General features: G+C 37.9%; 1 long non-coding RNA gene across 1 annotated transcript; it reads right to left on the minus strand.

Moving 5' to 3' along the window:
- Positions 1-208: 208 nt before the first annotated feature.
- LOC141367292 (uncharacterized) lies at positions 209-2,292 on the minus strand. Its single transcript, XR_012371614.1, has 5 exons — positions 2,101-2,292; positions 1,689-1,786; positions 1,428-1,548; positions 1,236-1,347; positions 209-1,103 (listed from the first exon to the last, which is right to left on the minus strand). It is a non-coding gene; the product is annotated as an uncharacterized lncRNA (long non-coding RNA).
- Between the last annotated feature and the right edge of the window lie 12,357 nt (positions 2,293-14,649).

The following is a 14,649-nucleotide window of genomic DNA, read 5'->3' on the forward strand; positions in this document are numbered from 1 at the left end:
ATTTGTGCATTAACAAAGACAAAGAAATATATATTTTTTGATAATGCTTTATTGAATCACAATGGGAAAAAAAACATTGAATAAACAATTGCTGGGGATTATGCGTGACACAGACACGTTTGCTCCTGTCTCCTCATTTCTTCCTGTTTTTACAGGGACTTTCTAATCTGCTTACACAGCCTCCTGCACGGGGCTTGTAACAATAACACCCACGGTGTCAAATTTAACACCAGAAAAGTGTGTATATGTGTCCACACTACACTGTGTTAATTTAGCCAAAAGTGTAGTGTTAATTTAACAACACCCATTATATGTTAATTCAACACTCAATATTGTTAAATTTTACACTTTGTTCACACTATTCATTGTTGTTTCCACACTACACTGGTGTTGGCACAGAAATACAGTGTTAAAAATTAACACTCCTAATTTAAGGTCAACACCAGTGTAATGTCAATTCAACAATGTTAAGTGTTAAAATACTGATTAATAGCCACTTTTGTTGCTAATGGGTTGTTTCTATAAAAGACAAATGACAAGAAATATTGCAAAACCTCTTTTTATTAATGTACATCACATTTAATATTTACATTAACACACAACACTTTGCATTTAATACTGCTTATTTAAATACCTCAGCTACAATTAGAATACAGAATACAGTATGGAATAATGAAAGTTATCTTATACCACAGCGCAGTGACATGAAAACCACTTATTATAAGGTCTTTAATAAATCAAATGAGAGTAAAAAAAATTAGCCACCCTACTCAAAACTTGAACATTAAAATACATGCAATTACCTTACTGGCAGGCAGAAATGCTTATCCTTCACAATACTAAAGATTTTTCCATAACAAAACAGACATTTCAATTCAAAAGACGTTTCATTTTTCTTAAATACGTTCCAACCTGGTATTAAGTTCTGTAGTTGTTTTACTCATGATGTAGTGGAAGGCTGCATCAGTGGTCTTCATCAGGCAGGGAATGGCTTTTTGGTCCAGAATGATGCAAAAACTCTGGATGCAACTTCTGTTCCCAACGCAGAGCAGGCAGGGCTGTGCTGATTCATCCCCTTTAAAGCATGGATTGATGCTCATCACCTAAGAGTGTTTTAAAATGAATGTATTTGATGTGTATTTATGAACTTGTATGCATTTACATGGGGTGAACAATGCAAGCAAACTAACTGCTGAATAAACAACTAGAACAAAATACCAAAAAAAAAAACTTACACAGCACAATCAGTAGCTTCAGTTGCACGACCCTCTCCAGTCTTTCTTCCTTTCACAAATGAAGGCAAGAAGTGAATGAGCCAGGGAAGAGCTGCCACATCACTGTCCCGTCCTAGCAAAACAGAATTTAAACACCATGAGTATACAGTTAAACTTTAAAACCGTAAAAGTAACAAACCCATGTACACTTACCATATTTAAACTCCTGTTGACCAGACAGAGGGTCATCCATATCTTCATCAGGATGTAGTCTGCAATTATCCTTTAATTGTTGTATGTTGGCTATTTTGCAATACATCGCTTCAGCATATTTCTGCAGATTTTCAAAGACAAAAAGAGTCAAGAAAATACCAAAAAGGGTGCAGTTTTAACCATTATTTGAATCAAAATCATCTCAGTATAACAAATCATGTTAGAGACAGTGTACAGTACTAATGTACTCTGTGTACTCACATAACTAGTTGGTAAGCTCTTATCCTCCAAACTGGGTTAAGGAATAACAGTTCCAGAATTCATGGGTATGCCGTATTCAAATATAGTCTGGTAGGGTCCTATCACAAAAAAATTACAATAAAGACTCTGAAAACTCAACATTCTTTTTATATTAAAAGCAGCACTCAAGACAATATGAATCTTCATTTATACATTTCCAAATTAGTAATCAATTTGATTGCTATTTAATATGATATCAATAGCAAAACGATGTATGAGAAGATAATATATTTTTATTAAAGTTGGCAGCAGGTCATGTGACTTGCCAGATTAATAACCATAATATGTACAAAACTACATATACTAAAAAGATTGGTTAACTGTTCAGTTATGTTAAATAAAATGATTTATATATATAAATATATAAACTTACCTTCTGTAATGAATTTATATAAGTATTAGCAGTCGTTTCTCATTGGTAGTCATATCCATGTCAGGTCTTCTTTAATAAACTGCCCTAAAACAGCATCTCTTCTGAATGATTTGAAGCACTCAGTTTGTACTTTCACCAAACTAGCATCTATAATGACAGAAAAAAAAAACGTTCACCATACACGTTTTACACTTTCGTATGTATTTGCCATTTGCATTGCATCTGTCTGACATCTAGCGCCACGGAAAGCTTACAACACACAATGCATCCAATCCAGCAATCTGTGCATACAAACGATGATATATAGTGAGGTTTTGGTAAAATTAATTGTTGGTTTGGTGATATTTCCTCTGTTTGCATACATCTTAGAAAAACACATGGCAATGCGGTTGCGGTTTTCTCCGTGTTTTTCAGTAATTTGAATAAGTAACTGATGTGCACTCAAGTGCATGTAAACGACCTCGTTAACTCACGGTATCTAGCCTATTACCTCACAACGAGCATCATATGGTGAATAAACGAGCTTTCATTTAACTTAATTTCATACCTTTAATTTGTAGTGCATGTCGCGTTTTATCATGGTTCAATTCTTTCATTCATATCTCCTGTTAATATTATCCTTCTTGGGTAAAACTTTTAGCTAGCAGTTTAACTTTATACTAAACTAACAAGGGAACAACGTAACACAAGGTAGCTCTGATTAAACTGAACCAAATAACGAACAAAGGGGAAATAAAATGGGAAAAAATATCTTATTTAGGTTTTTTGGCATATGGCTGCGTAGAGTCAGACAGAGAAATAACAGTTTAATTTAGCTAAACCAAGTGAATATTATGAGATTTACCTGCTCTCTTCAGTCCTCCTTTGAAAGAAAATGGCGGTAAAATCCCTGACAGGATATGTTTAGTGGAGGCGTGGCGTGATTTACACCGCTCAGTGTGAAATCTGATAACACCCTTGTTTTACACTGACACTGTCGTGGATATAACACTGGCCTAGCAATGGCAGTGTTATTTTATTACCAGATAGTGTTAAAACAGCATCAACACTGTGTATTTAACACCATCCCTGAAAATTTAACACTGGTGATTTTGCTGTGTATGCATTTATGAAATAGAGGAAACCTGCTGCGTTATAAAATTAAGCAATTTCCATACTGTTACGTATCCTCTGGTACGTAATGTTGTTTTGACGTATGTTGTTCAGCCCCTCCAGAAAAACGCGATTATGCGATCGCATGATCTTGCATGATTTCATAATACCCGCATATTCTTAGCAAAAAGTCATATATACACTGTAAAAAATCTGTAGAAATTACAATGTTTTTGCAGCTGGGTTGCCGGTAATTTACCGTAGATTTAAATTTATGTTATTTAGCTGGCAAGAGTTTGTTCAAAGTCAAATACATTTTTAACATTAACAAGTCCCTATCCCCACAGAATAAAACCATACAACAACAGCCTCATGCAAAGCATTCTGGGAACGAGAAATCATCATCAACCTTTTTCTGTTTTTTTGCTTCAGATTTTGTTTCCCAGGTTTTGTTTTGCTTGATGCTGTTTTTTTAGTTTTATTCTGTAAAGACAAAGACTTGTAAATGTTTAATGTTCATTTAACTTTGGACAAAATGTTGCCAGTAAATAAAATAAATTTAAGTCTACGGTAAGTTACCGGCAACCCAGCTGCAATTTCTACGGATTTTTTTTACAGTGTATCTTAGCAGAAAGTTGAAAAATGTTGCATTTACTTCACACATGCGCAGTCATGGAAATTGCTTACTTAATTTTTTAACATAACAGGTTTCCTCAAATTATTTTCCTTCCTGTATCTTTTGTGTTCCACAGCAGAGATTGAGTCATTTCTGTAACACTTGGGGAAAATTAATTATTTTTAATGGTTCATAATGCATACATTTTATAAAGAAAGTGATTATGCGAGATGACTGAAATCCATGGCATTATGTATTAGTGATTTCACACTCAACACATTATAAGCCGTATTATGTTTAGAGCTGTTAAGGATAATTCATTTGAGCTCTAAATTTACGTAGGCTTTTTGCTATGTGACGGATTGAGTCACTAGGACTATGTAGATTAGCCACCATGTGCATAACATGAATAGAATAAGTGCAACACTAAAATAACATTTTAGAAACTAGGCCTCAGCCAGATGCTAATAAAGGCCCATTGTTTTCCTGTGTTGTACTTACTTACGTCACTTTCGTTCAGAATCCCCTTAAAGAAACATGACTTAATCTAAGAGAGATAAGCTGTAGCCTTAATATGCCTTACAGGGTCAGATACAGCACAATGTGAGTGTTGATGGCCCAAAAACAATTTCAGGCTTTTTAAGGCATTAGTACAAGGTTACAACTGCTCTAGGAGTTGCGCTTTGTGTTCAGAGTTTCTGTCTTACGACTAAGAGAGAAGGTGTGAAACAGACAGCGGTTTCCTTTACTCAATCACATTCACTAACATCTAAGGTCAACCTCATGTTACTTCAAAAAACATATTCATCATTAAGTGGATGCAGACCTGTTAGGAGTGTAACATTGAGCCCATTTCCTTGAAATTCCCTGCTGAGCCGTTTCTCAGGACGGGAAATCTTGCTGATTAGTCACTGATTGAGGTTTTTCTGAAGAGTGGCAGATACCAAAACTCAGATGATAAGACAAGCAGATGGACAGAGGGTGCCATGGGGACGAGGAGACAGGGAGGGAGGGGTGGTGAGTCAGAGGTACAGGGGAGCTTCCTCGTGCCTCCACTGGAGCAGAAAATCTCCTTAAAATTGGTTATGGCGACGGCGGCCTTCAGGAGCCAACTTAACAGGGGGCTCGTGGAGGGGTCATCACAGAATCTCCACCCTTAGCACGCCCCCCCGGGTAGCGTCCATTACCACCACGGTTATATGGCGTGTCGAGCATCGCTGCTTTCTCTACGTCCCCAGTGTGGCCCGTTTAGCTGTCAAATACTCTGGCTGCATTAGCACTTCACAGAAGGCGCAAAGTAAACACAGCACAGGGAGACTCTCAGCATTACATACTGCTAGATAACTTCTATTTTTCCTATCCTGTTGTTTAAAAAAATAAAAAATATAAGTGTTTATGTGGTGCCGTCAAGCCTATTTGAGGCTACCATTGCAAATAATTTAAATACAGCTGGATATCTTTTGTTTTATAATAAAATGATGTCTAGCATGAATGGGATTAGGAGCTCACATGCTAAGGATGAAACACAATTGTTTCTTGTATTTTGTTGTTAAATTTTAGAATTACTAATGACAGATGTTTTTGTTAATCTTTCATAGCAGTGGTCCCAAATATATTTAGACACTTAAAAATGTATAAATGTCATTATTGGATTTAAAAAATTTTACGTTTTTTTTTTAAGCAATCTTAGGGGCAGATCACACAGAACACGTTTATGGCAGTGGGAGGAGCCTTTTTTCATGAGTTTTTTTATGAGTTATGCGTTCTCTGTTTATGCGCATCACATTTTAGTCACCTGTCGCGGCACACATTTTTGCAGGAGCACTTTGAGCGACTGAAGTTGAAGTCAACTCTGAGCAGAAAAGCGACCAATGTCATTCACGTGTTTTCCATTGTCCAGTCGAATGAGGGGAGAGGCGGGCCTTATGTGGAAATAAATCGGATATTAATCGGATACATGCATTCGCGTCCGCTATGTAAGTAGCATGTCATCATGCGTAATTAAAAATGCGACCCTAGCAAATGACATCAACTCAGGTGGACACCACCTGCGATCACACAACTCTTTTTTGCAGCCTAAGGGGCTTATCACACCAAACGCGCATTAAACGCTTTTTTAAAAAGAGTGCGAAGTGGCTTTTTATATTGCTAAGCAACCACGGAGTCAGCTGTCTTGTCAATCAAATATTGAAACGTTATTGCTCTATTCCTGTTAACTGTCATATTAGCAGAAACTTTAAAAAGGGGGCGCTTGCTCTGACCTTGTTTGAGGGTGAGAGGTGCACAAACACGCAAGAGAAAGTGAGCGAGTGGAGTCCGGTTCTTCAAAGCAACGATAAACTTCCCTCACCAGAACGTAAGGCACGCCTCTCCCCTCATTCGATTGGACAATGGAAAGACGCGAATGACGTCGGGAGCTTCTCCGCTCTCAGCGCTCCTTCAAAAGCGCGTGCTGCGGCTGGCGGCAAAATCCGCAAGGCGCTCTGCGTGCATAAACAGCGCACAAATGCTCCTTGCCCATAGAATATCATTCAAAAAAGGTGCCTGCAACTGCTATAAACACTTTTGGTGTGATCAGCCCCTAATGGAGGACAAGTGCTTTACTTAGTGGAGTAATGTTGAAGTTTTATGTCTTGTTACAGAAAAAAATATCTATAATCTTGTAAAATCATTCTGTGTCCATGGCATCTCAACATTTTACTTCCTCTGTGGTTTAAGCTGTTCCGGGTCAGTATGTCTACCTTGAATTGTTTTGCCAAGTGTTTAGTGTAAATGCTGATATTGGATACAATTTGCTTTTAAAACATGATGTAAGCGTCAAATAAATCAGATACAGACAACAAATCGGAATTGGGCATCAAGATTTGCAGTGTAATCCTGTCTTAAAAATAAAGGTTCTGAAAGGGTTCTTTGCAGCAATGCCATAGAGGAATCATTTTGAGTCCAAAGTTCTTATAAGACCCATTTTCCTCCTTTTTTATAGTCTGTAGAACTTTTTTCCACTACACTCACATATAAAGGTACAAAAGCTGTCACTGGGGCAGTACCCTTTTAAAAAGTACATATTAGAGTGCATATTAGTATCGAATATAGTATACATATCTGTTAGGGTGGTCCTTATAATGGGTCAATTTAAAAAAAAAAATTCAACTCTCACCCCCTAATGGTACATTCACACGGGCCAACGGCCAATCACAGTGGCCGCAACACATGGTTTGGTCTTCCATAAACATAATTGGCTGGCTCTGGTTATTTGAAAAGTTGAGAAATGTTCAACTTTTGCCGTGAGCAACGGCAGTGATGCGGCACCGACGGATCCACAATTCAGTTCGGCAACGCATGACGTCACTTATTAAAAGTGAATGGGAAGCGTCAATGCTTACGCCCCATGTGAATGTACCGTAAATGTGTTAGGATATCAATAAAAACACACGGTGCAAAATTTTTAATTGTTCCTACAATATCTAGAGGTTGCTCAACGCCTTTGAATATTTCCGAAATTACATATTTTTGCAAAAACTGTACCATTTTAAAACGCAAATAAAACTTGCTTCTTGGAGGGTAACATTGTTCCAGTTATTTCAGTCTCTTCTGATCTGAGTAACCATATAGCAGACTTGCTTCGTGTTGCTTCAGCCATTGTCCCAGTGTATATTGTCTATTGTGCTACATTCACATTGAAGCTTTCTTGCTTTGAAAGACACAACACAACTAAAACAGGAGTTTTAATAGCATGGAGCATGGTTCAATAAGTCCATTGCTGCCATAAGTATATATTATTAAACAATTATACATGCTAGCACAAAATATCACATAATAAACGTCAAAGGTCTTGAGCAACCTCTAAATATTTTATAATATTGAAAAAATGTTACCCAATATTTTTTATTTATTTATTCAAACATATTGGTGGGTGAGAGCATGAACTTTTAAAAGTTTACAAATAAGGACCACCCTAATATCTGTACCTAAATGGTAAAGGGTACAATCCCAGTGACAGCCTTTGTACCTGTTCTTCTGAGAGTACAAAGAACATTTTATGCATTTTTGGACATTTTATAGAAGTGTGTTTGAAGTTAAAGTTATTTATTGACAAAATGTAATTTCTCTTTGACATTTTAATATTGTATAGTAAGACATATAATGATCCTCATTGACTTATTCAGAGACACAGTGTGAGGATACAGACAAGTGAACTTGCATCTCTCAACTTTCTCTTTTTCTATAACGCAGTGTTTGTGTAACAATAACAGTTATCAGTCTGGGGATTTGAACACTGAACTTTAGAACCATTGTATATGTGCTGGGGTCAGGCATGGGGGGGTGAAAGCTTGCGTTTGGGCTACGTCTGTCCAGGGGTTAATCCTGCTCTTCTTAACCCAACTTCAACACAGTTACTGACCGCTCAGCAAAAAAGTAATGTTAAAGACACAGTCCCCCCAAAATAAAATGTATTTATAGTTTTTGGACGAGTTGATTATAAGTGAATAACCTAAACTGTCTTCTCTTGTGTTCCCCAGATTAAAAAAGTACACTATATGGACAAAAGTACTGGAAAGTATTAGAAAAATAATAAACAGTTTTATATATTCCAGTAATTCCAATCAAAACAAATATGGTAATAATGCTATACCATGCAATACCGTTATAAAGAATTTCAAACAGTTTTGGAAAGGTTTGGATGATGGGTGTTTGACTAAAGTAGGCCTATTAACACCTGTTCATTAAAAGGGGATGTCCCAACTCCCAATGCTTTTGTCCATAAAGTGTAAGACATACAGGTTTGAAACAACATGAGTGTGAATATATTATGGCTCAGTTTTCAATGTTACACTGTTAGAAAAAGTGGTCACAATATGTACCCCAGCTGTCACTGGGGCAGTACCCTTGAAAAAGGTCCTAATATTTACTATTAGGTATATGTATACATTTGGTACCAATATGTACCTTTAAGATACTAACATGTACAAAGCTGTACTTGCTATCTGAATCCCTTATAGCAGTGTTTCCCAACCCTGGCCCTCGGGCACCCCCTCCCAGAAAGTTTTAGATGTCTCCTTATTTAACACACCTGATTTAACTCATCAGCTTGTTAGGGACACATGTTTACCATTTTAGAAGGAGGCTGATGAGTCGAATCAGGTGTTTTAAATAAGGAAAAATCTAAAACTTTCTGGGAGGGGGTGCCCGAGGACCAGGATTGGGAAACACTGCCTTATAGCATCCTGCATATGCCAGGTTCTTGCCACATTGGTTTAAACAATAATGCTTGGCGCCTTGCTTTCCAAAATGTTCCCACAGAAGCGAAGCCAAGGAGAAGACTGGTGGAGGTACAAAGACTCCAAATGATATCAGGCCAAATGACTGGTGCTGACAATTCCAGCAATCACTATATTTGTAGACAGTTAGCGTCTCAAGATGCCGTCAGGCTGAGGCGATAAGAAACGAGCTGGACGGCTATGTCTCTGTATGTGTGTGAGATACACAGGGTCACATGTAGCCCACAGACGCCTCGGTAGATGATAGCACTGCAGGATCAGAGACGTTGGAGCGGTGGAAGGATACTCTTGCGGCCTGGACTTCACAGATTACAGGAGGAAGTAACCTCGCATGCAGGGCTGGACTGGGACAAAAATTCGGCCCTGGCATTTTGGCCCAAACCGGCCCACACTACATATATTTACAAATACCACCCATCTTTGCACGCCTTTAAGCAATAGCAACTCCAATTCCATAAAACAACAAACACTTCTAGAACGTGTTATTTATTAATGCAGTAAAACTGTATAATCCACATGAATCCTTAAACAAGCTTTATCCTTCAAACATTTGTAAACATTTTTGTTAGGTCCTAAAAACACTATTCACTACACACCGTAGCCTATAATAAATAATGAACACAACAAAAATATTCCTATCTGATTAACTGTCATATTATATGTTGATTACAGTTTTTCTGAATTGCTAAAACACTAAACCCCAATCTCTGAACCAAATTCATAGCGGCCTAAACACATTCGTCATGCACTCTTTTGGCTAAACTCTAAACAAACTTCTGAGTAAAACACACATTTTACACTGCAATGAACTTGTTTTATAAATGCTAAACACAGGCAGGCTGCTATGAACACAACTACAACTCAGTTGTCATCAAGCAAACACAACAACTCAAAATTGTACACGCTTTTTTCTAATGGTATTCTTTACCAATTGTGTGGATTGTAAACAGTCTGAGAGGCAGATGAAGAGTACCCTATGATGAAGAACAGGACACCAGAGATGGTGCAATTGGCAAAATTTGCCATTGAATTGCTGACTTTTAACAAAATACAAGTGCTACAGTAATATTAAAAACTGATTATTACTTGCAGTACTTACAGGAAAGTATTCACTACATTCACTGAACTAAACTTGTGTGATTACAGTAATAGAACTTTTTAACATTATCTGTCAATTGTGTTGTTATATACAATAAACATATATTTTGTCTGTAAGCAGATGTCCTGGATTGTTTGACTTTGCTTGAAGAGAAATGACACGTTTTGAAACAGACAATCAACGAAAAATCTACGAATCAGATACACTCTCGTAGTCACTAACACAGTCTCACCCCATGTCGTCAATATTTGACGACACTTGACCATTCGTCAATATGTGACGCGGAGGGTATACCTTTCGCGTCATTTTTTGACGAACTGGGGACTTCAATACTATTACTTCCGTTGCATTCTCTTCTCCTATTTTCTTGCCATTTTCGCGTTGGTTTAGGGTTAGATTACGCAAAATTAAACAGTGTACGCAAAATTAAACAGTGTACGCGAAATTAAACAGTTGTCACCTGGCGTTGGGGTTAGAAACAGTTGTCACCTGGCGTTGGGGTTAGAGTTAGGTTTGGGTAGGGATGTCATTATGTAAATCTAACCCTAAACCGACGCGAAAATGGTAAGAAAATAGGAGAAGAGAATGCAACGGACGTAATAGTATTGAAGTCCCCAGTTCGTCAAAAAATGACTCGAAAGGTATACCCTCCGCGTCACATATTGACGAATGGTCAAGTGTCGTCAAATATTGACTGGGTTGTAGTCACAGAGCAAAGAGTGCAATTATTTTGTTGCAGCTTTATCACCATAATTGTGTGTTTTTGACTTGGTTTTATCAAGGGGTATCTATCTAAACTTGTGTTTTGAAAGCAGTTCTGCTTACCGCAACTCACTTATCCCTCGTCTTTCTCTCCCTCTCCTCACTGACATTTTGCGTGCTGGTGCTGCCAGTGCCACGCGCCACCATCATCATCATCACCAGCGACGCGAGTTGAAGAAAACAGTTGTGTTATTTTCCAGCGTCTGCCTGAAGAGTCTGTTTCTTTTTGTCGCGCAGTTTTTCTGCACCTCCCTTGAGTTTTTTCTCCATCTCTCTCTCTCTATTTTGACACGTGAACTGACCGACGTTGCACGCTCGCTTGCACAGAGACCAAAGCGGTGATTGGGCCAGCTTTATGTCATTAAAAAAAATAACCAATTAGCTGCTGCTTAAATGTGAGTGGGCCGGTCTATTTAGGGTAAAAAAAGGACGATGACTGGGCTGGTCCGTCATTGGGCCAGCTTAATGTCGTTTAAAAAAAATAACCAATGGGCTGCTGCTTAAATGTCAGTGGGCCGGTCTGTCTAGGAAAAAAAAGACGCTAACTGGGCTGCTCAGACAAAAATAGTATGAGATGGATCGGCCCAAAAAGTACGTCGGCCCACCGGGAAACTGCCCGGTCTGCCAGATGGCCAGTCCGCCCCTGCTCGCAGGAGATGTGGAGACTCCTCGGCCCTCCTGCCTGCCTGTCAATGCCCTCTACGAATGATGGACTTTCTCCTCAATATCACTGTACATTTCTTATCCTCCAACGTAATGAAATCAGGCCTGACAGCACACGATGACATTCTGCAGTGCCGCAAGATTATTGGCTAATAAACTCCCTCTTTTCTCCGTAGTCATGAGTCAGACAGGAAATACATTACGTGATGCTAATTTTATGAAAAGCCATAAAGTTTGAGCTTTGCGATTGGCCTGAAGGTACAAGGACGAAACAAAACCGCTGAAGTGGTTTCAGCGGCACAGCATGTTAATGGCAAAATACGGGAATAATTCCTAATGGTTTGGTTAACTTATTTACTCAAGTCCCATTTCCTTAAATTTTCCTGTTTAAAAGGCTCCATAGTTCTGTCATACAACATGAATTCTGTTCTCATCTTAGTTTATGGATTTTACGTATTACTTACTGCATCAATACGTTGTCCTATTTCCCGAACATTAGATCATAACGTTCACTGGTTAGTTGTCGAAAGATAATGTAATGTGAACTATAAGCGGACGCAACGAATCGGGAACCAACTCTCACACTCCTTGCTTTATGTTATCAGTATTTTTTGGGGATGGTGGGTGTGGGCGCCCAGGTCTGGTGTGGAGACGCTGTCGGCCTACTCCCCCTCAAATGGAGCCATGCTTGGCTGATAAGTGCTGTCCCAGGCCTTGCGGGGAGCCAGGCCTATCTGAGCCCCCTGAGTGACTGGGTGACACGTTCTTCCATGGCTTAGACAGATAGACGGGAAAAGAGTACTGCAGTGAGGAAGAGAAAGGGATAAGAATGGAGACATCATCAGAATCGAACGTTGGCACCCGTGGGAAGTGGCAGAAATTTGCAGTTTCCCAAAACTCCAGATGAACTTCTGGATTGGATTAGTCATGCAGAATGAAAAATGGTCAGTCGTGTGTTGATAATAAAACAACTTATCAACCGGGCCGTTGTGTTACAGTGGTTTCATTTAAATGGCTTATTGTTTATATAAAACAGTGACGACAGCACTATTTATTATTGAGAATGATCGTAAATTGGCCTTCCAAGTAATATAGTTCAATATTGTAACTGTAGGCTATTTGCAATTGTCAGTAATTGAAGTAATTTGCCATATTAATATTGAATTTGCCTCATCCAATCAACTTAGGAGTCAGAACTATGTGTTTTATAACACCATGGGGGGGGGGGGCAGGACAGGGTTTAGATTAAGCCAGGTCTAAGCCTTAGTTAGGCTACATTAAGACATTTCCAGTATGACCCTGGACCACAATACTAATCATAAGGGTAATTTTTTGATATTTAGATTAATACATCATCAAAAATCTGAATAAATAAACTTTCCGTTTATGTATGGTTTGTTAGGATAGGACAATATTGGACAAAGATACAACTATTATAAAATCTGGAAAATCAGAGGGTGCAAAAAAAAAATCGCCTTTAAAGTTGCCCAAATAAAGTTGTTAGCAACACATATTATAATGAAAAAGTTAAAAGTTGGATCAACTTAAAAATTACTTCAATTGGTAATATAATGCAAGGACCAAAAAAATAAGTTTAAGTGAAATTAAAAGTAAATTTTTAAGTTAAAGACAGTTTTTTTAAACATTACTGATGTGCATCTTGAAACAAAACAATGGGACCAATATAGCCTATTTCAAGATATGCAATTAGTTATCAGGGTTCCCCGCAGAAAATGTGTTAGTTAAGGTGGTAAGTTTGCCGCCACACTTTTTTTTTAAACAAAAAGTAAAGCCATCTTATTACATGTGATAACAGTTCTGGCCTCTCGTAAATTCTTCCATGTATGCTATAAACATCTGTTGTTTCTAATTGCTTGACTAACAGTCACCGCAGCAATAGCGTTACATGGCAAATAATCAAAACTTTATTTTTAAATTAAAATGGCAAAATTCACCTAAAGATAAATAGTTTGCATCTGAACAGTTTCGTTGCAAAACGAGATAACCACCGTTTTTTTAATTGTTCAGAAATCTCATTTTTTGGTTGTGCATTCCAATTAATTTCAATTGAACTGCAGTTGGTTTGTTTTGATTTAAACCTTCATAACTTAAAAAATACAGCTAAGTAGCACCATAAAACAAAATAATGACACGATAACATAATAATAAACATGTTTTAACAAAAATGTAAAAAAATGGATTTATCTCGTTTTGTAACGAAACTCTTCATCTCTGGGTTTGCTAATTATCTGTACTTTTTAATATAAAGACGCATTTTCTGTAAAATAGCTTTGAAACAATATGCATTTATGTGTAAAGCACTATACACACGCTCAAACATAGTGAACATAAACTCCCGCCTTCTTTCATTTAATTGGTTGGAAGGCTTCTCAGCTCTGCAATGTGATTGGCTGGAATTCGTGTTTGTCTTAAGAAACACCGGCTTCTTAAAACTTAAAATTCTTGCTCGGTCGTTGGACGACAGGCGGTAGGGTTTTCCAAGCTTAGGCGGGCCGCACGAACTGCAAAGTGCTACGAGAAACCCTGAGTTATGGACTAAAAGTCTTACTTTTTGGCTTCAAATTAGGCCAATCTACCTTTTATTAAAGCTAACTTTAAAAAAATTATGATCAGTCTTAAAGAAAAAAATTGATGACTAACTTTGCTAGACTAGGCCACTGGTTTCACAACCAAGGCTTACTGTAGCTAAATCCAGGACTAGTTAAATTAAAGGGGACATTTTACAAGACGTTTTTAAGATGTCAAATAAATCTTTGGTATCCCCAGAGCACATATGTGAAGTTTTAGCTCAAAATATCATATATATAATTTATTATAGCATGTTCAAATTTACACTTTGTAGGTGTGAGCAAAAATGTGAAATTTTTGGGTGTGTTCTTTAAAATGCAAATGAGCTTATCTCTGCAGTAAGTGGCAGTGCCGTGGTTGGATAGCTGCAGATTAAGGGGTGGTATTATCCCCTTCTGACATCACAAGGGGAGCCACATTTCAATGACCTATTGGTTTACCAAAACTAA

Source organism: Misgurnus anguillicaudatus, chromosome 10 (assembly GCF_027580225.2).
Source record: "Misgurnus anguillicaudatus chromosome 10, ASM2758022v2, whole genome shotgun sequence".
NCBI lineage: Eukaryota > Metazoa > Chordata > Actinopteri > Cypriniformes > Cobitidae > Misgurnus > Misgurnus anguillicaudatus.